The 25,828-nt window shown below is 39.7% G+C and overlaps 1 pseudogene; it reads right to left on the bottom strand.

The window, feature by feature from the left end:
• Positions 1-768: 768 nt before the first annotated feature.
• On the bottom strand, positions 769-6,069 carry LOC143272223 (serine/threonine-protein phosphatase CPPED1 pseudogene; annotated as a pseudogene).
• Positions 6,070-25,828: the final 19,759 nt, after the last annotated feature.

The raw sequence follows: 25,828 nt of genomic DNA, 5'->3' as shown, positions 1-25,828 counted from the left end.
CATTGCCATGCTGTGTCCTGACTGTCACTGACTACTGCAGGGACACTCAGCAGCCAGCTAAGAATCTGTCAGTTAAGGGAGATATGCTCTGGGCACATGCAAATCAGCAAATTTTGTCAGGCCTAGGGACAGCTGTAGGGTTTGCTCAGCTCAGTAACAGAGGAAGTCTCAGTCTATGGGGACCCTCCATCAGACCTGGGAGACACACACTTGCTGCTTCGAAAGTGTTTCCCATGGGGATTACAGGATATATTTAGTCCAAGGTCCTTTAAGTAGAGTGGTTTTGTTTTGTTTCATTTTGTTTTGCTTTGTTTTGCTTTGTTTTGCTTTGCTTTGCCTTGCCTTGCCTTGCCTTGCCTTGCCTTGCCTTGCCTTGCCTTGCTTTGCTTTGTTTTGTTTTGCACTGCACAGATGAAATATTTTTCTTTCTAATTTTGAATATAAGATGGATGGTTGGAGATTTAATTCCTTGGAAACTGCAAGCAATATAAGTTGAGGCCAAAGTGTTGTCTTTTTTTTCTCTGCAGTTTTATTTAATAAATCATCAGGACAAGTGATGGACAGAGACATAATTTTGACTGAAAGTTAGATGCATAAAGGCAACCAAGGGAGGTCAGTATATATACATGCATTCATAGCTAAATGGTAAAGTAACAAAATGTGAAAATACCCTTTGATAAACACAGTTTAATAATCTGTAGAAAAGGGCCTAGATATTGAGTGTCATAACTAAATTATGACCCTCACATAAGTGTTGTCCTCTATTTCTCAAGGACATTTTTCATTCAGCCAGTTTATGCAGTTCAGTGCAGAACATGTAAAGGCATCATAGAAGAACTAGGAACTGGGCACCAGGAGCATGAAGCCCCCTAACCAGAAGCTAAAGTAGTTATCTCTGCACATCTGGCAGAACTCCTCCATGGTCTGGCAGTAGGAACATTACCCAAGGCATGGTTGTGACTGACCAGCACCAATGCAATATCTTGGTCAACAGCCTTTAGTACTGGCTGCAGGTCCTTAGTCTGTACTTTCTGCCAGCGAGTTCTTGGCATGGTTGGAGGTGGTCACCACAGAGAACAAAGAATTTGGGGTTTTGGTTCAGCTTGCTAGTGGCCTCAAAAGCAGGAGATGGGTCTCCTGCTCCCACTCATCACTGACATTGTCTCAATCCCCAGTGGACCAGGCCTTCATCAACCCAAACTGGGTACCCTCACCTTGGATGAGATAGAATGGGCCTTTCCATTCCCCTCCTTTTCTGAGGAAAATGAATTCAGGGTCCTGCCCCAGGCTCTGTGAAAAACATTCCCCACCTCTATAGAGCAGTTGTGATGGCTAGCGACATTCTAGCCTTGCCTAGGCACATTGTGTGGGAGAACAGAGCTATTCCACAGCACCCTGTAGCACCGCCTGAACAGTGTCCATGAAAGCAATGTTTTTTAATGACTGAGGAGAATATTTTTATTGTATATTAATGAAAAATACATCAAGAGTCATCTGGAATATCCAGAATAAGGAGAGAAAGTAGTTGACTAAACAAGCCAGCAGACTGAACAAGGTCATGGGGTGGGGGTAACAAGAGAGGAATACAAAGAGAGTATATACAAAGGAAACCAAGAGACAGAGACAAGAGAAAGGATCACGGGAGAAGACAAAAGAGAAAGCATGACCAAAATAATAGGCTTATATGGGAATGAGAAATTGGGAGAGGGAGGCACATGAGCTGGAAAAGTTTAGGGTCCTGAAAGCAGTCCTTAAAGGCTGAATATTGAACATGCCATCCAAGAAAGTTCAGAAGCAATTCCAAGTAACTATGTACTTGGGAAGGTAAGCAGCCAGGGTACTGCATGAGCAATGGAGTATGGGGAAGAACATCACACTGTTGGGTACATGAGAAAGTGACAAAAGACTGTGTATGGTAGAATACTGTGAAGAGAATATTTCACTATGGGAGTTCAGGATGAATTACTGGCTACTGAAATACTGTCTTTGTCTTTAGTTGCGTATTCAACAGTGAGTCCACTAATCTCAAACAGATAATTACAAACTAAACTCAAAATCAAAGAGACATCCTAATTAAACTCAGTGGTCACAAAATAAAACAAATAAACAATAGATATGAATATTGAAAGTGGAATTGTGGGGTGAAGAGAAAAGACAAGATATGAGTGAGAACAATAACCATGCAATATATGCATGTATAAAATTGTCAAAGAACAAATTACATCAATAAAAAGTGCTGGGCATGCTATGAATGTGTTACTCTGATTGACGGATAAATAAAATGCTGATTGGCCAGTAGCCAGGTAGGAAGTATAGGCAGGACAACAGAAAAGAGAATTCTGGCAACAGGAAGGCTGAGTCAGGAAGACTCTGCCAGCCGCCACCACCATGAGAAGCAGGGTGTAAAGCACCAGTGAGCCATGAGCCACATGTCAAGGTATAGATTTATAGAAATGGGTTAATTTAAGATATAAGAACAGATAGCAAGCAGCCTGCCACAGTCATAGAGTTTATAAGTAATATAAGTCTCTGTGTGTTTGGGGGACTCCAGTGGGAGAGATTTGTCCTGACCGTGGGCCAGGCAGGACCAGGAAAATTTCAGCTACAAAAAAAAAAGAATAATATTTAAAGCATTGTAACACATGTTGCAGAAAATAAAAGCAATGAAATAGTTCAACTATAAGACCAATCTAAAAAACTTTAAGAGAAACCATTAAAAAGGGACTGGAATGATGGCTCAGCAGTTAAGAGCATGGACAGCCATTTTTATCCTACTGTAATTACACAAATTCTGTGGATAAATACAGACAGAACTCAGGAGAAAAGAGAATATGGCTGAGCTTTGAGGTTTCAGGGTCTTTCTTCACAGAGTTGATTGGAGCTAAGCCACAAGAGTGGGCAGCGTTTCTTCTTGGGACATTTTTATGAAGTCAGCATTAAGAAATCTTACTAAGGGGGTGGACTAGACATGAAGAGTAAAGCCTTCAAAATGCGGAGGTTTCACCACTGGGGTGCAGCAGTTAGTGTTTGAAGTTCCTCTCACTAGTGTTAGTTCTGTTCCCTGTATGCTAGCCCTGCCTTTCAGACATTGTATTGTTAGTCCAGGTCCAACATCTTGAGGTCTCTGTTGCAAACCAGGCTTCATTTTTACATCTTTATGATGGGCTCCTCAGGGCTTCATGACAGGGAATCTAACCCTGCCATAGGGATACCTGGCTTCTGAAGCTTTCTGAAGCTGCAGAGAAGAATCAATGTCCCTCCATTCCTGTATTTTCCTGGTTTCCACACTGTCATATGAATGATGCTGTCAAGTTTTCCTGTCAGCTAGGGATGAAGACTGCTCCTCTTGGATCACAGTTGCATTTCTTAAATAACGTTTGAAGTCCATGGTTGTCTAATCTTAATTAGAGTTGCCTTAAGGCTCAAATTGCTAAATACAAATGTAAGACCTTTCTCCTCCATCAGTAGCATCTAAATTACAAACATTCCACTTTCATGAAAAGTCCTGTGTTAGTGTTTCAATATAGATAGAGGAAAGAGTCCTGGAGGCTTCTCATGATTGCAAAAGTCATATAACATATCTTCTATGTCCTGGTGACAATAATAAAACAAAATGCAGGGCTTAATAGGAAAAAAACATGCTAAAATGTCAGTCTGTACTACAGTAGACATTCAATATGTGTTGCATTACAGAAACACTAGAAGGAGTGAAAATGAAGACATGTACGCAGTCATTCCCTATGAGCTGAATATTTATGCTTTTGTTCCTCTTTCATCAGTTTTAAAGAGAAATGCCTCTTTTTATTAATGGTAAATGTAGAAGTTAGGAGCTGTGTTTCCTGAAGTTTATTGAATTTGTCTCTGTAGGAGCACAAAATTAAATAAATATATGAGTAAGGCATAATTTCTGTTCATTTATCCACAGTTCTCAGTGATAAAAAATGTCAAAGATTCTTTATTCTATATTTTTAGGATCAGTTATATGTAATAACTGACTGTTGTTAACACACTGTTCAGGAGTTATGCAGTGCCTTTCTTCCTGTTAAACTGCAATCGAGTTGCTATTGATAAATCTTCATCCATTCTTCCCACCTCAGGAACCTGCTTTGATGACAAACATTACAAGGTTAACTTCTAGGAGACTACCTGTCTTAGTTTCCACGTCAGTTCCTATGGCATTTGTCTTTTGTTACCTCTTCATTTTCAGCTCTTGTCAAAAGTGGAAACTAAACTCAGAAGGGGAGGTGTACACTAAGAGAAAGTAGACGTGGTAGGAGTGCATTACAACAGCAAGAACTATGTTTTAACGTGTGACCGCACTACATAACCATGACTGATGTTTTCTAGTATCTTCTTACAGTTACTGATAAGTAAAAGGATGTTGGGTCACATGCAGAAAGATGTAAATATCAGACTTCTATTTTCCACAAATATGAGAAATAATTTATTAAGTAAAAATTTCTGTCTTTGACTGTAACATAATCCCCTAGGTGACCAAAGTGACTAAATAACCCTCAGCAAAATCTGTTCACAGCAAAATGGGTATTGACGTTGAGGGTTAACAAAGCAGCACAAGTGTGATCAACATTTGTCTCCATCTGGGCAATAGAAGTGCCAGAAATGGTTTTGACAACTGTGAGAATCCTCAAGTAGGAGGAAGATCTCACAGCTGAGGGACAAGCCAGTTTTCTCTCTGCTGCAGGATGTAAAGTCAGCAAAAAGAACTCTACACTTCCCCTCCATAGTGAAACCAGGGTCCTAGATAGAGAGCTTTTCCCTCTCCCTTCAGATTTTAAAATGTTAAAAATGCCTACACTTCTTCCATGTGTTATCTCAGTCTTAGTCACATATGTCTATGGTGTTAAAAATATAACCAGTGTAGGTGAAGACCTACATATTTATCTTCTATTTTTCTAGTACCATATTCTTAGCATTTACCATATGAAAGCTTTTGACAAAATGATGATCATTATCCTAATCACTATGCCAACCAAGGTGTGAAATATGAGCCTGGAGTCTGTCTCACATCCACTACACCAAACTATGGGGTAAACTATGTTAACTATGTCTGTTATAGACACAGCTGCTACATCCTCTGGAATATTGTGCCTCTGGGATTTTGACTTTGGAGACACATATATATAGGATATTAAAAAATAGTAATAACAAAATGCCATCAAATTGACATGTCTGCATGGTATGGACAAAAAGTCCTGAAAAGAAGCTTTGTCTACAAATACAGACAACTGATTAGAACTCCATTGATGTGGAGAAGTTAGAATGTTGTTAGGACAACATTTAGTCCCCATGAATATGCTTCCAATAAAGTACTTTCTCATAGTGGGATGTGTCTTTCACCATTTCACCACCTCCCATTTTTTTATTTGAACCCCTCAATGTATGTGCTATGTCAAAACCTCCCAACCAACGATTAAAAAAACTCTAATCCCCCCAACGCCCACATAGAAGTGTACTTTCTTGGGAATTCCTCAATCCCATCAATGTAGGCTTTTGTCTACCTGTACAGACGTTGTCTGCTAGACCTGGGATGTGAGGACCTCAAAGAATGAAGCAGACTACAATTCAATGCTATAGACAACCTTACTTCAGTTTCAGTGTGCTCTTATACAAGAATGAAACAAAGAAAGCAATGATCAAAGGAAGGTTGTTTGAGTTTAGGGGAAATATATGATCAGAAAAACACATAAATAAATGTCAGGAAGCACATACTAAATATTATCAAAGTGCTCTTTACCAGAACTTTCTCAAGACAGACCAATTTAAACACAATTGCCTGAAACATACAATAGGTTATATCTGGGAAAGCATAATAGAGAGGAAGAAGGCCATATCCAGATTAAGGGTACACTGACCAGATTGAGTTCTAAAGCTATGTTCTGACAGCCAACAAGAATAAACACATATTATAAATTGAATGTAAATGTTTGTTTCACAAGGAAGGAAATTACATCCAAGAACAATCCAGAGAACACAATGCACCTGAGATAAATGGAATTCTGCTTTTTTCATGGGTCCTTTCTCACCTTTCCCCAAGGGATCATCCACCATTCATCATTCTTTTGACCATGTTGTGACATGCAATGTTAACCATCATATTAATCAAATAATAAGATCACTAGAGGGCATGGTAGTTCTATTTTCAATGTTTTCAAGAATCCTTATGGTGATTTGCCTAATATTAATACCAACTTACATTATAATGAATTGTTTTCCCCTCCCTCTAGAGAGATATTTCATTATGATATTATTGGCATAACCTTCATGATTAGTAGCATTGAACATTATTGCTGTATACCTATTAGCCATTTGTATGTTTTCATAAAAGACTGTTTAATTCTGTTGCACAATTTTGAATTTGTTATTATGATTGAGTTTTTATTAAGGATATTGATCTATAATGTTCCCTTCTGTCCTTTTATTTTGTATAGTAGTCTGGGTTTTCTATCAGGGTTATATTAACAGTGTGAAATGTACTTGGGAGTATTCTTTGTCTTCGATGCTGTATTAAAATGAGGAATATTTATATTGGTTCTTCATATTTTTATTAGAAGTCAGCAATTTAAGTGAAAAGGAAAGCTAAAAAAATTCACCAACTTGTCTGTTTTATAGTATTTGCTTTTACCTCTGCAAACATTAACTTTAATATTTTAGTCACTCGCAAAAGAGGCAAAATGACATAATCAACTCTGCTGTGATTACCTCCACACAGACAGCAGTATATGGTCATACTGGAAGCCACATGCTCAAGTCTGCATCTCCGATCTTCCTTCTTCACAGTGATAGTGGATAATGACTCTCTCTGAAACTTATCACAAGGGAAGATGTTTGGACAAACTGACTTAGTTGGGTCCAATCTGTGGTCAGTGTCATATTATAGAAAGGAGCTAAATGTTCACTGTTTTCTCCTTTCCTTCAATTGTCAAAGGCAAGTTCATATTGTTCTCTGCAGTGAAATTGTACACATCACTAGTTTGTCACACTGTTGACAATGTTGAGTGGTATAGGACTGGAAAGGGGAAATAGATGAGATTTCCTGAGTAAACTGGGGGTAAAGGGATAACAGAGTGGAGGGAATGGGGGATGAGAACATGAGGGAATAGGATGGTCAAGCTGGGAGAGGGATGGAGTGGGAAAGCAATGAAAGAGATATCTTGATAGAGAGAGACATTATGGAATTAGGGAGAAAATTAGTGCTAGGTAAGTTCCCAGTAATCTACAAGGATGACCCCAGCTTAGACTACTAGCAATAGTGGAGAGGGAGGCTGAACAGGCCTTCCCCTGTATTCAGGTTGGTGAATACCCTAACTGTCATCATAGAGCCTTCATCCATGAACTGGTGGAAGCAGATGCAGAGATTCAAAGCCAAGCACCAGGCTGAGATCCAGGACTCCAATCTAAGAGAGGGGAAAGGTATTATATGAGTATGTGGGGGTGGTGGTGTCAAGATCATGATACAGAGGTCTACAGAGACAACTGAACCAAGCATGAAGAAACTCTTGAACTTTAGATGGACAGCTGTGGGGACTGCATGGGACCAGACTAGGCCCTCTGCATGCAGGAGACAGTTGTGTAGCTTGATCTGTTTGAGGGGCCCCTGCCCTGGCAGTGGAATCAGGATTTATCCCTGGTGTATGAGCTTGCTTTTCAGAGCCAGTTATCTATGGTGGGACATCTTTCTCAGCCTTGATGCATGGGGGAGGGGCTTGGACCTGCCTCAACTGAATGTACCAGGCTTTGCTGTCTCCCCATGGGAGGCCTTACCCTTTTGGAGAAGAGGATGGTGGGTGAGTTGGGGATGTTGCAGGGGTAGAGCAGGAGGAAGGATGGGAGGAGGGACTGTGGATAATATGTAAAATGAATAAAATTTTTCTTAAATAAAGAAAAACAACCCTGTGGTGATATTGTGTTCCCCAAAATACTGTGCACCCTAATAAACTTATCTGGGGTGAGAGAACAGAACAGCCACTAGACAGACATAGAGGCCAGAAAATGGTGGCACTCACACCTTTAATTCTAGCCTTCTGGACGCAGAGATCCAGCTGGATCTCTGTGAGTTCAAAGCCACACTGGAAACAGCCAGGCATAGTTACTCATGCCTTTAATCCCAGGAAGTGATGGCAGGAAGCAGAAAGGTATATAAGGCATGAAAACCAGGAACTAGAGCTGGTTAAGCTTTTAGGGTTTGAGCAGCAGTTCAGCTGAGATCCATTTGGAGAAGGACTCAAAGGCTTCCAGTCTGAGGAAGCAGGATCAGCTGAGGAATTGGGGAGGTGAGGAAGCTGTGGCTTGTTCTGTTTCTCTGACCATTCAGCGTTCATTCCAATACCTGGCTCTAGGTTTGTTTTTATTAATAAGACTCTTTAAGATTTGTGCTACACAACCCTTTACTCTCTATAATTTCATATAAACAAATGTACATTGCACTTCACATGGTGGGATTGAGAGTCATATGAGGGTGATTCAATTTTGTTTGATATTTGTAAGCAGAATAATGGACACCGGAGCCAGAAGAATCCTAGGTGAAATGCTGCAGACACCTGAGAGTATCAGCACCCATGCCTCCAATCTCAAAGCACAACAGAAGATCATGGTGAGCCAATTTCCCTTTCTCTGACACAGGTGCTCTAGCTTTTGTGAGAAAAGCAGGAATTCTTTTTACTCTCAGCTTCTCTCAATATTTCCCTGCCATTTAAATACTGATGCTTAGAAGCAAATTCATTGCATTTAAATAATGTATGCTTGGAATGTCCACAGAAGCTTCTACTCTTCTGTACAAGTTCCACCTGGAGATACAATTCAGACTCTTCACAGGGAATGACTGTGTCCTCTGGTATGGCAGAAAAGGCATTGTTATTCTGTTGTGCTGGAAATAAAAAGAAAGGATGATATGGTACAGAGAGGACTGTTTAGCCTCTTCTACAAAAACAAATGTCTCTCTGTGAGATTTTGTAACAATCCTGTGACATCTGAGAAACAGTTTCAGTGAGTCATGAAGTCCCAGCAGTTGAGGCAGTCCAGCCTCTCACTTCTGCTTCCATGGAGGTTTATGTTATGACTTGTATCACTGTGGGAGGGTCATTAGAAACTTGCAGACAGTAATAAGTTGCAATGTCTTCAGACTCCAGGCTGCTGATGGTGAGAGAATAATCTGTCCCAGACCCACTGCCACTGAACCTCGATGGGATCCCATCTGCCAAGCTATTTGGATAATGGATCAGGCACTTAGGAGCTTTTCCTGGTTTCTGCTGGTACCAGTTTAAATATTTGGTAATACTCTGACTGGCCCGACAAGTGATAGTGACTCTGTCTCCCAGAGATGCAGACAAGGAGGATGGAGACTGGGTCATCTGGATGTCACATCTGGCACCTATTAATGGAGACGTAATAAAGAGCCACATAGTTAAGCATATTATGAAAGGACTGCCCCCAAATGCCAATCAGCACTAATCACAGTGTAACAGTGAAATTCCCATTATACTAACGTTTTACCTGCTAACCAGAGCAGCAGGAGCCCGAGGAGCTGAGCAGGGGCCCTCATGACCATGCTGAGTCCTGACTGCAGTGACAACTGTACAGGGTGTGACTGGTATATGAAGAAGTCCTCAAGGCTGTGCAGTGAGTGCATGCAAATCACTGGGAACCAGTTAGCATGGTCACAGCTGCAAGATTTACTCATCTCAGTAACTGAGCACAAGTTCTGTGTCTCCAGATGCCCGAGGTCAGACCACACATATTCCTATGGAGAATTCATGTTTTTATTTTAAAATTATATTTTGGAGTTTTCTTTGAAAATTTCTATTATACATAAGCTCTTTTTGGAATAATATATTTCAAATATATATTAATGGTAATATAGACCAATATCTGACTGACAATGAATATACAACAGAGGAGGGACTATTAAATCTTTAACTCAGCCAAATAATTGATAATTAAAAATCTATGCATGGATTTAAATTAAAGGAACCATATGGCACGATTCCATTTTGGATTGTCACCATTTTTAGTCAGTTTCATGTCTGGCAGCCATCTTTGCTAGGAATAGAAAAGATAGAATTTAAAAACAATGCTTATTTAATAGGATTTTAAAGCTACACTGAGGTGGCAATTGAAAGAGATGGAAAGTTACTTGTTGGCTACCTAGGCAGTCATCCCAGGGAATTCCATGGTCATTGAAGGCAGAGGTCTCAGGGCAACAACATCAGTCTTCAGCTGCCAGCCCTAGGCCTGCCAGGCCTCAGCAGATCCAATAGTTGTGGGGTAGGAACTTGTGGGGAGGACCAGACTACCTTGTCTAGGCAAAGGTGAGGCAATGGATTCCCCAGAGTCCTGTTGTCCATGGTCTAAAGAGTGCCCTGGCAGCAGTTGAGGTGAAAGGCAATTTTTGCTCAGTAGCTGGTGTTGCCACTCTGGAGCAAGTTTCAGGTGCAGGTTTTTCTGTGCCCACTCATCTTCTTTGGAGGAAATAATGGAGCTACCAGGAGCCAACAAGTCTGTGTCTCATGAAAAGCTTTTTTATTAAACATTTTAAATGACATATTCTCAGATCTCTTGAGTATTTGAGGACTGTCTGTCTATTAGGTATGAATGACTATCAATTTGTGTTCCCTAACAGTTTTCAATGTTAGCACCTTTCACAAGACTAGGACTTTACAATTTATTTCTATCAAGTTGAGCCCTAAAATTAATGATTTTCAATTGAAGCTCTTCTAGTATCAAAATAGGCAAATAGAAATGAGTTTTCCTGCTCCTGGTACTAAACATACATCAACCATAAAAGAGTGGCCATGAGTGTAAAGAAAACTTTTACTTTCTAAGAAATTGTTTTCCATTGATTAAGGTATGAATAAATATTTGAATTTATTCTTTCAGCTCTTGAACAAGTTACAAAATTGCAATCATTAGTTACCTGCACTCTTTTATATACTTTCTTGGGAAGGCACTGTAACTAAGGAACAAGGTTTCTTTACTGCGGTGTTTGTTGTCTATTTTGTTCACTACTTTGCCCAAGTGTCTTCATTTACAATTCCTATCATAGGATCTATGACTTTTCTAGCTACAGGTTCTCGCCCCATGATTGTGTCAAGTATTGGTTTTGTCTTACCTAATTGGCCTTAATTCCAATCAGAAAGTATTTGGTTATTCCATGATTTTTTACACCACTATTGTTAAAGTTGGCATGCTTTATAAGACTGGTCATTATTATACCTCCTCAGGTGAAACAGAATGTAATGTTACTTTAGTTTTCCTATGTTTTTGAGACCTGCTTTGTATCTTTAAAAAAAAATTTCAATAAGTTTGTTAGAGTGGAGAGAATCAGAATCTTTAGGGGTTGGTCCCTGGTAGGTTAGTCTCACACCAATGTAAATAAGGGAAGTACAAACTGGATTCAGTGGGTTACATAAAAGGGGGGAGGGTTTATAAAGTCTGAAGAGAGTGAGGGTGAAGAATATGAGAAGGAGTGGGGGTGAATGCAATCAAAATACATTGTAGCATGCAAGAAATTCCAAAGGGTACTTTAAAAATTACATTAAAAATATATGACCATGGGAGACCTTGACTTGGGAAATGTGGGCATGAAGGGTGTTGGGTGGATGGCTGGGGTGTGAGAAGAGAGAAGGGGGGAATCTGTGGTTGGTATATAAAGTGAATAGAAAATTTCTTAATAATAATAAGAAGAAAAAATATATAAGCTGGGCAGTGGTGGCACATGCCTTTAATCCCAGTACTCAGGAAGCAAAGCCAGGCAGATCTCTGTGAGTTCAAGGCCAGCCTGGTCTACAGAGTAAGATCCAGGATAGGCATCAAAACAACACAGAGAAACCTTGTCTTGTAATATATATAAAGGAGCCAGGGATGGTGGCACAGGCTTTTAATTTAATTTTAATTTTTAAGCACTGGGAGGCAGAGGGAGGCAGAATGCTGAGTTCGGGGCCAGCCTGGTCTACAAAGTGAGTTCCATGATAGCCAGGGCTACACAGAGAAACCCTGTCAAAAAACCTATATAAAGATAATAGAATAACTTAGTTATTAATAAGATAAAAATATACTTTTAAATTTTGAATAGATAAAAATATGTGAACAAGTAATATATATAGAACTGTACTATACATTCCCAGTAGGGACCAGCCATAAGAACAAATACCATTGTCCACTTATTATTTTCTAATAACTACTGGTTATTGCCCTTCTTATTTAAATGTTCTTTCCCACTCCTTTTGGCTGAGGTAATCAGTATCAGGGATTTTCTGCCATTAGGCCTGAAAGATGTATAAGCTACTTTCTAGCTCTGTGGCCACAATGAATGTCCTGTCTTAATGACGCATGAGCTCTTATGGGGCTGTTCGTGATTCTTCCTGCTAACCACAATACCTTCTCCGAAGTTGATGTGCTCACGGCAAGGATTCAGCAATGCTAGAAAATATGTTGTTCAACAAAGCTGTGCATCACTCTGTGGCCCATGCCTTATAATAATACAAGCAGTTTTTAATGCCAGACTAAGGTGTGTGACTGACCCTCCAACAGTTCACAAAGTAGAATTTTGTAAAAATATATATAAAGCAGGGGAAACCCTGAGTTAGCAAGGTAATGAGTGACTGTATATTGTTGACAAGGCATGACAACAATATTGAGTATTCCAAGGCTTTGGTCTCAGAAAACTACAGCAAATCCAGTTCTTAACATCAGCCAGGCTCAAACAGCTTGGAAAAGATCTCTTTGGGAATCCAAGAAAGAGTATTTGATCAGTGTGTGAAGAGACATCCTCTGTGTGAGGTGGAGGGATAAACAGATCATAGAATGTGAAGCAGCAATGGACTGAGGAGAGTGTCCTTGCAAGGCAGTTGAGCATATGGGTGTGCTCTCCATTCAAAGTACAGGATTGAACCTTGAAGAAGGAGGAGCAGGGCTCTCAGATGAAACTAAGTATCCTTCTTTACCCTATAAGAACAAGAAAGTTACTCTCAGTGGACAGGAAAACCTTGCCTTGTGGGTGAGTAATATCCAGATACACCAGGGTCTGAAGTCATAGGGCTCATTAACAACAACTGCCACTGGAGAGAATCAATTCTTGATTTAAGGACCTGCCAGATCCTGTACCAAAACTGCCATTTCTATTAATATTATACAAGCTACTACTGAAACATCAATAGTTATTCATTGATTATCTATGCTTCATAAAAATAAAGTAATGATTATCCCTGGCTAGTCATGGGACAATTCGATGGAAATGTATATATATATATATATATATATATATATATATATATATATATATATGATGAACCTCTAGAAATAAATTTAAAAGTTTGAGTTCCGTAATAACAATCCTGTGCTAGAAATTTCTATTTTAATATCCCCAAGAAGATAAAATTTATCATTTTTTACCACTGACCTAAAAATGCAGCTTTGAAACTAAGCCTGGATTGTGATTAACAGGAAATCTCAGTTCAGAAATGCTCCCCTGAGACTTAGTTGTCTAAAAGGGCATTTAATATCAAAGCCATTTACTGAATGGCAGGATAGTGATTTGATTTGTAACAGGACATCAGGATATAGAACGTTACCAGTACCCAAATCCTCAAGTGCTGACCTCAAACATTTGTTGTATTGTGTGCACAGCCTAGATTAGGAAAGCTGGGCTTCTAGGCTTATACTCTGCCTTGTGTGTTAGTGATAAATCAAGTGCTATCTCTTAGGTAAGCAAGCCTAATTTGTTGTCTTTTAACTTCTGTATTTTAAATTTATTACTAATAGCTCCATTAAAAGGCAACATATTTTCCTTTAAGGAAGTATTGTGTGTCTCACAAAGAAAACTACACTGAGAAGTGCTTGCATAATATAAAAAAATATTGCTATGACAACTGAATGGATCATTATTAGCATCAATTTTGAACTGATTTTTATCTAAAAAATGTTTGCATATATGTTCAAAATCAATTTTCTTCTGCACTTACTGAATATCAAGTTCATGTTTATGTGAGAGTTGTGGCAGAGACAACTATTTGCACTTAAAGGTAAGAGAAAGATGACTTAATTATTTCAAATCTCAAATATTTCTGTGAATATTGTAAAAAAAATATTTTCACACCAAAGGAACATGATTATATAAAAATTTCCCCTGCATTTTCTATTACACCCTAGACTATGAATAGATTTATCTTAAATCATGATTTTTCCGTGGAAGTTTTTGTTTATGTTGCAGTGTGAGAAATGAAATGGAAATGTTTCCAATCTCATGACCAAAATATACTCACTTAAATCAATACGTATTCAAAAGGACACACAGACAATCCTCAACTTATATGTATATGCATTAAAGAGATTACTGACATAAAAGATAATTCCAGAGAGAAAGACTTCAAGAAAGCTAAATGCAAGTTGCTCTTTGTATTGCTGTGATTCAGTCCCTCCCCATGTGTACTGTGTCCTCCTTTGTGCTCACTGACAGATACATCTGCTGGAGAACCTTTAGCTGGTGTGTTCATGGCGACCCCTGCTGGAGAGATGGTCAAAGTGATGACAGAATGAGCCTTTATCCAAGCTTAACAGAAATCTGTCTCCTTAGTGCTAATTAGCAGCCCTTTTATTTTCATCCAGTGTGCACAACCATTTACCATGATATTTCTTATATCTACTAACAATATATCTTCTTACATCTTTTATCCTTTTCTAATTCCCCAGAACTATGCATAAAATGGATTCCAGAAGCCAGAGGATAAGCAGGTATAATCATGAAAAATGCAATTATTACTTCTTCCACCCGTTTGTAGACCTAAGCATACTCAAATGCTTAAGTGTACTGGTTATATTTTGTCATCTTGACACAAACATAGATATATATGAGAAGAGAGAAATTTGGTTAAGAATTACCTCCATTGGATTGTCCTATGAGCAACTTTGTTCTTCATTAATGATTGATGTGGGAGGGCTCAGCCCACTCTGGGTGGTGCCACTGCTGGAAAGGTGGTCTTAGGTAATAGTCCATTGTCCCTGCATCAGTTCCTGCCTACAGGTTTCTGCACTGAATTACTACCCTGACTTAATTCAGTGGTGGACTATAAACTGTAAGCTGAGTAAACCCACTCCTCTCCAAATTAATGGTCTGAGATTTATGATCCTCATGAAATGGCAAAGATGTGACTTTAGCAAATAGAGGAAGGTCTGAAGACACTATGGATGAGGTAGTGTGTAAGGAGAATTACTGAGTGCTCCCTGTACAAGTTGATTCAACCTCATCCTTCCCTTCCCAGGAACTCAGAGCTGACTCGTCCATTCTAGACATTGCCACCCCTCTGCCTCATTTACCCTTGTTTATCTGTGGTATGTGCAGGAAGGGAAATTTGGAAGCTGAATTCCCCCTTTTCTCGTACCATTTATTGTGGGACATTTGATCACACTGTGAAACTCCAAGACTGTGTTAATAAAATCAACCTTGGACCAGGGTTGGGGCCAGCAACTAGTTGACAGGAATTAGCATTAGAGAGTATGGAGGAGCCAGAAACAGGGTAGGGAGATGCCCAGGAAGGATTACAGATGGACTTAGAGTTTCACAGGCTTTTTTGGTTTGGGATGGCTGGAGTGATGCTTTCTTCTGGGCACTCTGGCCAAACAGGGAGGTCAGCTGGTTTCCTCTCAGCGTCTCTGATATAGCAGGTTTTTTACCCCAACATCAGACTCCTGAGTCTTTATTAATAAATAGAATGACTTAGTTAAAAACAACATTTGGTGTCCCAGATCAGGTACATATATCTAAGCATAGAGTAGCTGGCATGCTACCTGGAGGGAGTCTAAATGGAAATGCGTACCACAGCATGCCATCAGCAACTTCTCAGAGCTGGGGTGGGTAAATATGTTGCCAGGTTGTGCCTGAATATCATGTAAGAGGGAGTCAGGAAGACAGAGAGGGAGAGAGGAAGAGAGAGAGAGAGAGAGAGAGAGAGAGAGAGAGAGAGAGAGAGAGAGAGAGAGAGAGAGGGAGAGAGGGAGAGAGAGGAAGTAGATGGGAGGGACATCCTGTCAGTTGGAAGACTTTTGAACTGCCATAGGAGAAAGCTTTTTCTGTGATGGCAGGAGAGGAGAAAGCACCTGGGTGCTTGCTCTGCCCTGTTTGCTATCAGGCTTTCACCCCGGCACCTGGCTCCTGAGTCTTTATTGATAAAATCAAACGATTGAGATTTAATGAAAAACAACAATGGGCAAGTCTATGAAACATTTTCTTGATTGGTAATTGATGTGGGAGAGCCCTGTTCACTGGCAGCGGTACTGTCTCTGGTGAGGTGGCCCTGGAATGTACAAGAAAGAAACCTGAGCAAGCAATGAGGGACGGCTGTGAGCAGCATTCCTCCCTGGTCACAAATTTAATTCCTGTTTTATTTCAGTTTCTGTCTTGATTTTCTCCCTTACTTCCCTCAATGATGAGCCGTAAGCCCATCTAAACATATTTGTCAAATAAACACTTTCCTCTCGAAAATGATTTTGGTCAGTCAGTATTTTTATCACATGAACAGAATATAGCTGGAACAAGGCATTTTCTCCTTTGGTTAAATATATTTCTAAGCCTCCCTCTACTCTTCCCCTTGCCCCTTTTTTCTCAATCCTATAGTTTGTTTATTTGTGTTTTTATTTCTTTCATTCCATCATTGCTGTCATGTAGCAATGCTCTGCATATTTTTAGATATTGATTTTGTATTCTGAAATGTGGCCAAATTCTTTGCTTGCTGGTGAGTGCCTTTACACACAAACAAAATGCTCAGATGCTAGGTTGGTGGGTTCTGTTGTCTTTAAGGTGTTAGATGTTCACTCATTAGTGGGATACAGGTGAGAGAATTATACCTTTCCCTGGCCCTGGTACGTCTGATAAGTGATTGCACCAAAAAGGAAGTTTCTACTTTCATTCCTTAATGAGTCAACAATGCATTTTGGTTGCCCTCTGAGTTTTCTTTGATCTGTTAAGAGACACATTTTGGTGCCTCCTGTGAGGAATATTTAATAAATTACTAACACAAATAATAAATAAGGAATAAATTGGCAAACAATTATATCCTTAATGATGCAGATGAGCAAAAACAACCATGTTTTTGAGGTTCATTCTCTGAGCAAATGGATAGAAGACAGCACAAGTGGACTACATGTTAATATACCCTCCAGATGTGCAAAAACATGACCAAAAGCACTTTAAAATTTTCAACCTACAATGGATTTGTAAATTTGGACACATTCTGAGGCAGAATATTGTGATTGTGTAAGCACCTGGTAGAGGCAATAAACTCCATGACACAAAAGAGGCTGTGAGCTCTGATCCTAGTCAGGTCAACACACATCAATCAAGAATAAAACCCCAAAGTAGGGAAATGATGTTCCAACCAAGCCCAGTCCTGTACATTTCACCAGCTCTCCACAAGGCCTTCATATGATAAAACAACTAAGGGATTACTCCATTAATTACAATGGATGACTCATGACCTGTTCATCTCTGGAAATGACCTCAGAATAATTCTGGAGAGGTATTGTCTGTTAGTCTTTACTTCCTCTGGTTTCCTGTAGAGTTGCTCAATAAAGACCCTTGCTGAAATGTAAAGTCAAAGGAAAGGATTTTCCCATCCATAGGCACCTGTGATAAATCATATGAGACAAGGATTGAGCCTCTCCTGTGTTATGTCACATGCAGATTGAAGCATCAACAGTGTCTCCTTGAACTTCCCAGACCTATCCAAGGACCACATGGTTGGGCAGTTTATTCCCTGTTGTGGTAGATGCACAATGAGTGCTGGAAGAGGACCACAGAGAGAAGGATTACTATGCAGATATCTGGGCACTTTGAAGCAAACTCTTTCTTTCTTTCTTTCTTTCTTTCTTTCTTTCTTTCTTTCTTTCTTTCTTTTTTTTTTTTTTTTTGGTTTTTCGAGACAGGGTTTCTCTGTGTAGCTTTGTGCCTTTTTCCTGGAACTCACTTGGTAGCCCAGGCTGGCCTGGAACTCACAGAGATCTGCCTGGCTCTGCCTCCCAAGTTCTGGGATTACCACTGCTCGGCCAAATATTTCTTGATATGCAAGCAGTCTGAGCACTCAAACAAGGAGCAGCAGCTGGGGTAGCACAGCCTCCAACTTCTACTTCCCCCCATGGTTTATGTCATGGCTTGTATCACTGTGGGAGGAGCATTGTAATGCTGTAGACAATAATAGGTTGCAACATCTTCAGGCTCCAGGTTGCTGATGGTTAAAGTAAAACTTTTCCCAGAGTATTGGCCACTGAACCTTGATGGGACACCAGATTGCAAACTAGTTGCATAATAGATCAAAAGTGTAGGAGCTTGTCCTGATTTCTGCTGGTACCAGTTTAGGTTATTGCTAATGCCCTGACTTGCCAGACAAGTGATTGTCACTCTGTCTCCAATAGATGCTGACAGGGAGGATGGAGATTGTGTCACTTGAATGTCACATCTGGCACCTGACAATAAAAAAACAAACAAACAAACAAAATAACATAATTAACAATGTTATAGTAGGAATTCCTTGATTAGTAGGGAAGTGATGGCTACTCCAGGCTGAACAAATTTTCTATGCTGTGCAACTTACCTGAGAGCCAGAGTAGCAAAATTGCCAGGATCTGTTCAGGAGCCTTCATGGCCATGCTGTGTCCTGACTTGGACTGACTCCTTCAGACACTGAACAGCCAGCTAAGAGTCTGTCAGTTAAGTGGGATATGCTCTGGGCACATGCAAATCAGCAAAGTCTTTCAGGTCTAGGCACAGCTGCAGGCTTTGTTCAGCTCAGTAACACAGGAAGTTACAGTCTATAGGGACCCTCCACCAGACCTGGGAGACACATACTGGGTGCTGAGAAAGTGTTTCCCCATCGGGACTACAGGATATAATTAGTCCAGTGCCCTTAAATAGAGTGGTTTCGTTTTGTTTTGTTTTGTGTCTCACTACACAGATGAAATATTTTTCTTTTTTAATTTTGAATATAAGATGGACAGTTGGAGATTTAATTCTTTGGAAATTGCAACAAATTTAAGTTGAGGCCAAGTGTTGTCTTTTTTCTTCTCTGGGGTTTTATGTGATAAATCATCAGGACAAGTGATGGACAGAGATTTAATTTTGACTGAAAGTTAGATGTATAAAGGCAATAAAAGGAGGTCAGCATATATGCATACATTTATAGCTCTATGGTAAAGTAACACAATGTAAAAATACCCTTTGATAAACATAGTTTAATGATCTGCTGGGGAGAGCCTAGATACTGAGTGTCATAACTAAATTGTCACCCTCACATAAGCGTTGTCCTCTATTTCTTAAGAACCTTTTTCACTCAGCCAGTTTAGGGAACTTACTTGTCCTCTGCCTTTTGAAAGACTCTGTCATGTCTCTTTCTCTAAGAACACTAAATAATTCCCAAATCAGTGTTTTCTACACTCTGAGATAACCATTCATTATCTTTCTTATTCAAGCTTTTCCTTGTTAGAAGCAAAGGCATGTTATACACAACAAAGTCTATCCTTGTAGTAACTCTGATCTACAAACCTACAAATTCCCCATCAAATATCTCTTCTTGTTTTATTTCACACCATGGTGTTAGTTTTATGTCAACTTGACACAAGCTAAAGTCATCTGAGGGGAGAAAACCTCAATTGAGAATATGTCTCCATTAGATAATGCTATATACAATCCTATGGATATTTTTTTTTAGTAATTGATGGTGAAGGGCTTAGCTCACTGTAGGTAAGGCCATCCCTGGACTTGTGGTCCTGGTTTCTATAAGACAGCAGGCTGAGTAAGCCATAAGGAATAAAGGCCTCCCATGGCTACATTATCAGCTTTTCCCTTCAGGTTCCTGTCCTGATAGAGTCCCTGTCCTTTTTTCCTTCAATGGTATACAGTGATATGGAAGCATAGGTCAAATATACCCTTTCCTCCCCAACTTGGGCTTGGCCAGGGTCTTTCGTCACTGTAATAATAACACTAACTAACACACGTATTGAATGCAATCCTTTTTTTCTGTATTGAATAAATTAATTTTCTTGTGCTACTTAACAATGAGCTCTGGTGTGTCACCAATCTACAACATAACTAAATTATTATATGTTTGTTCCATATGAATTTACATGTCTAATCATCTTTTTATTTAATTTCTCATGGTTTTGTACATTGACTTAAACTTTTTATTTTTTGGTTTTTTGAAACAGGGTTTCTCTGTGTAGTTTTGGTGCCTGTCCTGGGTCTCGCTCTGTAGACCAGGCTGGGCTCAAACTCACAGAGATATGCCTGGCTCTGCCTCACAAGTGCTGGGATTAAAGGCATGCACTACCATGACCCAGCTTGACTTAAACATTTTAAGGAAAAAGTTTGGTAATTTAGTGGGCTTTGCAGTTCATTTGCAGCCAGTGAGTGTTTAAAATTGGTTTAGGATTCTCCTGTCCCACTTCAGGACACTGGTTACTTGAGCATCAGGCCAAAAGATTCATGGAGAAAGAACCATGGGGATCAGAGATCCAGGAGGAGGCAACAGAGCAGATTCCACAGCAAAAAAGAATTTAAGTAACTTCACACTGTTTTTTTTTTGTTTGTTTGTTTGTTTTTGTTTTTGTTTTTGTTTTTGTTTTGGTCCAGGAGTATTGTATGTCTGTTACAATTAACATGGTATAGTTTGCCCAGAGACAGTTCTGTTGTTTCTCAGAGAAGTCTACCTCAAGTCCAGTTTTCCTACCAGGGTCATTGAAATAGACATAGCATCTATTCGATTATAAACTTCCAAACAATTCAGACTCCATTCAGCAGATTTGCAGTATGAAATTGGCCAGAGACTTAATATCACTGAATTGGTCTGTGATGCCAAATAACTGGTTAGAAAGTCTATAGCTGGAGACTTCCCTTCTGGACCAGAGGTGAGTATCCAGCTCCAACCCGGACCCCATCCCTGGGCACCAGCCACTCCGAGAAGACCTGCCCAACTTGGCCACAGGCTCTGGCCACCGGGCGGGTCCCCTTCTAGCCCCACCAGGAAGGATCCCCTTTTCCAAGCCCGCTGGCAGCCCCTGCAATCTCCGCGCCCTACCCCCACGCCCATCTGCCTGAGACCCCAGCCACTGCCTGAGACTTAGAGACCGGCCCCCAGCTCCCATCCTGCCCCAGATTGCCCTTCTGGACTAGAGCCCCACCAGGAGGGATCCCCTTCACCAAGACCCTGGCAGCCCCTGCAATCCCCGTGCCCTGCCCCCACGCCCATCTACCCGAGACCCCAGCCACTTCCTGAGACTTAGAGACCGGCCCCCAGCTCCCATCATGCCCCCAACTTCCCTTCTGGACCTGAGGTCCCATCATGGCCCAGACTTCTCTTCTGGACCAGAGAGAGTTGGACAAGAGAACTCCCTTTTGGATGAGAGAGAGAGACTTCCTGAATCTGTCAGCTCTTTCTGAAACAAGTACACTGATAAGACCAAGAAGGAACCAAGAGGAGATGGGCAGACGTCAAGGCAGAAGTACATACAACAAAATGAAGAGCAATACAGCATCACCAGAAACTAGCCCCCCTCCAACATCTAGACCTGAACACCAAAAATTGGAAGAAGCAGAAGAAAGTAGCCTTATGAGTAACTTCATGAAGAAGGTAGAGGCTTGTGTAGAGGAAAAGACAAGAAAATTGGAAGAATGCTGTAAACAACTAGAGGAAAGGGCAAACAAATTAGAAGAAAACAATAAAGCCCTCCAAGAAAACAATAAATTCCTGGAAGAAAACAATAAAGTCCTGCAAGAAAACAATAAAGCACTGAAAGAAAATCATGAAAAAGTAATGAAACAAACAAAGGAAACAGTCCAAGAGCTGAAAAGGGAATGTGAAAAAATAAAGAAGACACAAACAGAGGGAATGCTGGAAATAGAAAACCTGAGTAAAAGATCGGGAACTTCAGATGCAAGTATAACCAACAGAATGCAAGAGATGGAAGAGAGGATTTCTGGCATTGAAGACACAGTAGAAGAAATAGTTTCATCAGTCGAAGGAAACACTAAAGCCAAGTCATGAACCAAAATGTCCAAGAAATTTGGGACACCATGAAAAGACCAAACCTACGAATTATAGGGATAGAAGAAGGTGAAGAATACCAACTCAAAGGCACAGAAAATATATTCAACAAAATTATAGAAGAAAACTTTCCCAACTTAAAGAAGGAAATGCCTATGAAGATACAAGAAGCCTATAGAACACCAAACAGACTAGTCCCCCAAAAAAAGTCCCCTCGACACATAATAATTAAACAACTAAATGTACAGAATAAAGAAAGAATATTAAGAGCAGCCAAGGAAAAAGGCCAAGTGACCTATAAAGGTAAACCCATCAGAATAACAACCGACTTCTCAATGGAGACTTTGAAAGCCAGAAGGACCTGGACAGATGTAATGCAGACACTAAGAGACTATGGATGTCAGCCCAGACTAATATACCCAGCAAAACTTTCAATCATCATAGACGGAAGGAACAAGACATTCGAAGACAAAGCCAGATTTAAACAATACCTATCCACAAACCCAGCCCTACAGAAAGCACTAGAAGGAAAATTCCAACCGAGGGAAATCAGATACACACTCGAAAACACAGGCAATAGATAAAGCCACAACAGTAAACCCCAAGAAGAGAAGTACACACACACTACCACCAAAAATAACAGGGATGAAGAATCACTGGTCATTAATATCCCTTAATATCAACGGACTTAATTAACCTATAAAAAGACATAGACTTACAGAATGGATACGAAAGCAGGACCCATCTTTCTGCTGCATACAAGAAACACATCTCAAATTCAAAGACAGACACTACCTAAGAATAAAAGGCTGGGAAAAGACTTTTCAATCAAATGGTCTTAAGAAACAAGCAGGGGTAGCCATCCTGATATCCAACAAAATAGACTTCAAACTAAAATCAATCAAAAGAGATAAAGAAGGACATTACATCCTCATCACAGGAAAGATCCACCAAGATGAAGTTTCAATTCTGAACATATATGCCCCAAACACAAGGGCATCCACATATGTAAAAGAAACACTACTAAAGCTTAAACCACATATAAAACCCCACACATTAATAGTGGGAGATCTCAACACCCCACTTTCACCACTGGACAGATCTCCCAAATCGAAACTTAACAGAGAAATAAAGGACTTAACTGATGACATGACCCAATTGGACCTAATAGATATCTGCAGAACATTCCATCCTAACAAGAAAGAATATACTTTCTTCTCAGCACCCCATGGACCTTTCTCTAAAATCGACCACATACTTGGCCACAAAGCAAATCTCAACAGATACAAAACAATCAGAATAACCTCCTGTGTTCTATCAGACCACCATGGTTTAAAGCTAGATTTCAACAACAACAAAAACTACAGAAAACCTACAATCTCATGGAAACTGAATAATGCTCAACTGAATCACCAATGGGTTAAGGAAGAAATAAAGAAAGAAATTAAAGACTTCCTAGAGATCAATGAAAATGAAGACACCACATACCAAAATTTATGGGACACTATGAAAGCAGTGTTAAGAGGGAAATTCATAGCACTAAACGCCCACATAAAGAAGTTGGAGAAATCCCACACTAGTGAATTAAGAGCACATCTGAAAGCTCTAGAACAAAAAGAAGCAAAGTCTCCCAGGAAGAATAGACGCCAGGAAATTATCAAAGTGAGAGGTGAAATTAATAAATTAGAAACTAAGAGAATAATAAAAAAAATAATGAAACAAAGAGTTGGTTCTTTGAGAAAATCAACAAGATAGACAAGCCCTTATCCAAACTAACCAAAAGACAGAGAGAGAGAGAATCCAAATCAACAAAATCAGAAATGAAAAGGGGGACATAACAAGAGACATTGAGGAAATCCAGAGAATTATAAGGTCATACTTCAAAAACCTCTACTCTACAAAACTGGAAAACCTAAAAGAAATGGACATTTTTCTGGATAGATACCACATACCTAAGTTAAATCAAGACCAGATAAACTATTTAAATAGCCCAATAACCCCTAAGGAAATAGAAACAGTCATTAAAGGTCTCCCAACCAATAAAAGCCCAGGACCAGATGGTTTCAGCGCAGAATTCTACCAGATCTTCAAAGAAGAGTTAATACCAATAATCTCTAAATTGTTCCACATAATAGAAACAGAAGGAACATTACCAAACTCCTTCTATGAGGCTACAATAACCCTGATTCCTAAACCAAACAAGGATGCAACAAAGAAAGAGAACTACAGACCGATCTCCCTCATGAACATTGATGCAAAAATACTCAATAAAATACTGGCAAACAGACTCCAAGAACACATCAGAACAATTATCCACCATGATCAAGTAGGCTTCATCCCAGGGATGCAAGGGTGGTTCAACATACGAAAGTCCATCAATGTAACACACCATATAAACAAACTCAAAGAAAAAAACCACATGATCATCTCACTAGATGCAGAAAAGGCATTTGACAAAATCCAACACCCCTTCATGATAAAAGTCTTGGAGCGATCAGGAATACAGGGAACATACCTAAACATAATAAAGGCAATATATAGCAAACCAACAGCCAACATCAAATTAAATGGAGAGAAACTCAAAGCAATTCCACTAAAATCAGGAACGAGACAAGGCTGTCCACTCTCCCCATACTTATTCAATATAGTACTTGAAGTTCTAGCCAGAGCAATAAGACAACATAAGGAGATTAAGGGGATTCAAATTGGAAAGGAAGAAGTCAAGCTTTCCCTATTTGCAGATGACATGATAGTATACTTGAGTGACCCCAAAGATTCCACCCAGGAATTGATAAAGCTTATAAACATCTTCAGCAACATAGCAGCATACAAGATCAACTCAAAAAAATCAGTAGCCCTCCTATATACAATGGACAAAGAAGCTGAGAAGGCAATTAGAGATACATCACCCTTTACAATAGCCATAAAATACCTTGGGGTAACACTAACCAAGCAAGTGAAGGACCTATATGACAAGAACTTTAAGTCCCTGAAAAAAGAAATTGAAGAAGATCTCAGAAAATGGAAAGATCTCCCATGCTCATGGATAGGCAGGGTTAACATAGTAAAAATGGCAATCTTACCAAAAGCAATTTACAGATTCAAAGCAATCCCCATCAAAATACCAACACAATTCTTCACAGACCTGGAAAGAACAATTCTCAACTTCATATGGAAAACCAAAAAAACCCAGGATAGCTAAAAGAAACTTGTACAATAAAACAACTTCTGGAGGCATCACAATCCCTGACTTTAAGCTCTACTATAGAGCTACAGTAATAAAAACAGCCTGATATTGGCATAAAAACCGACATGTGGACCAATGGAATCGAATTGAAGACCCTGACACTAACCCACACACCTATGGACATATAATTTTTGACAAAGAAGCCAAAAGTGTACAATGGAAAAAAGAAAGCATCTTCAACAAATGGTGCTGACATAACTGGATATCAGCGTGTAGAAGGCTGCAAATAGATCCATATCTGTCACCGTGCACAAAACTTAAGTCCAAGTGGATCAAAGACCTCAACATAAATCCAGCTACTCTGAACCTGCTAGAAGAGAAAGTAGGAAATAGTCTTGAACGCATTGGCATAGGAGATCACTTCCTAAATATAACACCAGTAGCGCAGACACTGAGACAAACAATCAATCAATGGGACCTCTTGAAACTGAGAAGCTTTTGTAGAGCAAAGGATATGGTCAACAAGGCAAAGCGACAGCCTACAGAATGGGAAAAGATCTTCACCAACCCCACATCTGACAGAGGACTGATATCCAGAATA

The sequence above is a fragment of the Peromyscus maniculatus genome, chromosome 3 (genome assembly GCF_049852395.1).
Source record: "Peromyscus maniculatus bairdii isolate BWxNUB_F1_BW_parent chromosome 3, HU_Pman_BW_mat_3.1, whole genome shotgun sequence".
Taxonomy (NCBI): Eukaryota; Metazoa; Chordata; class Mammalia; order Rodentia; family Cricetidae; genus Peromyscus; species Peromyscus maniculatus.
This window is presented reverse-complemented; position numbering and strand designations above follow the sequence as displayed.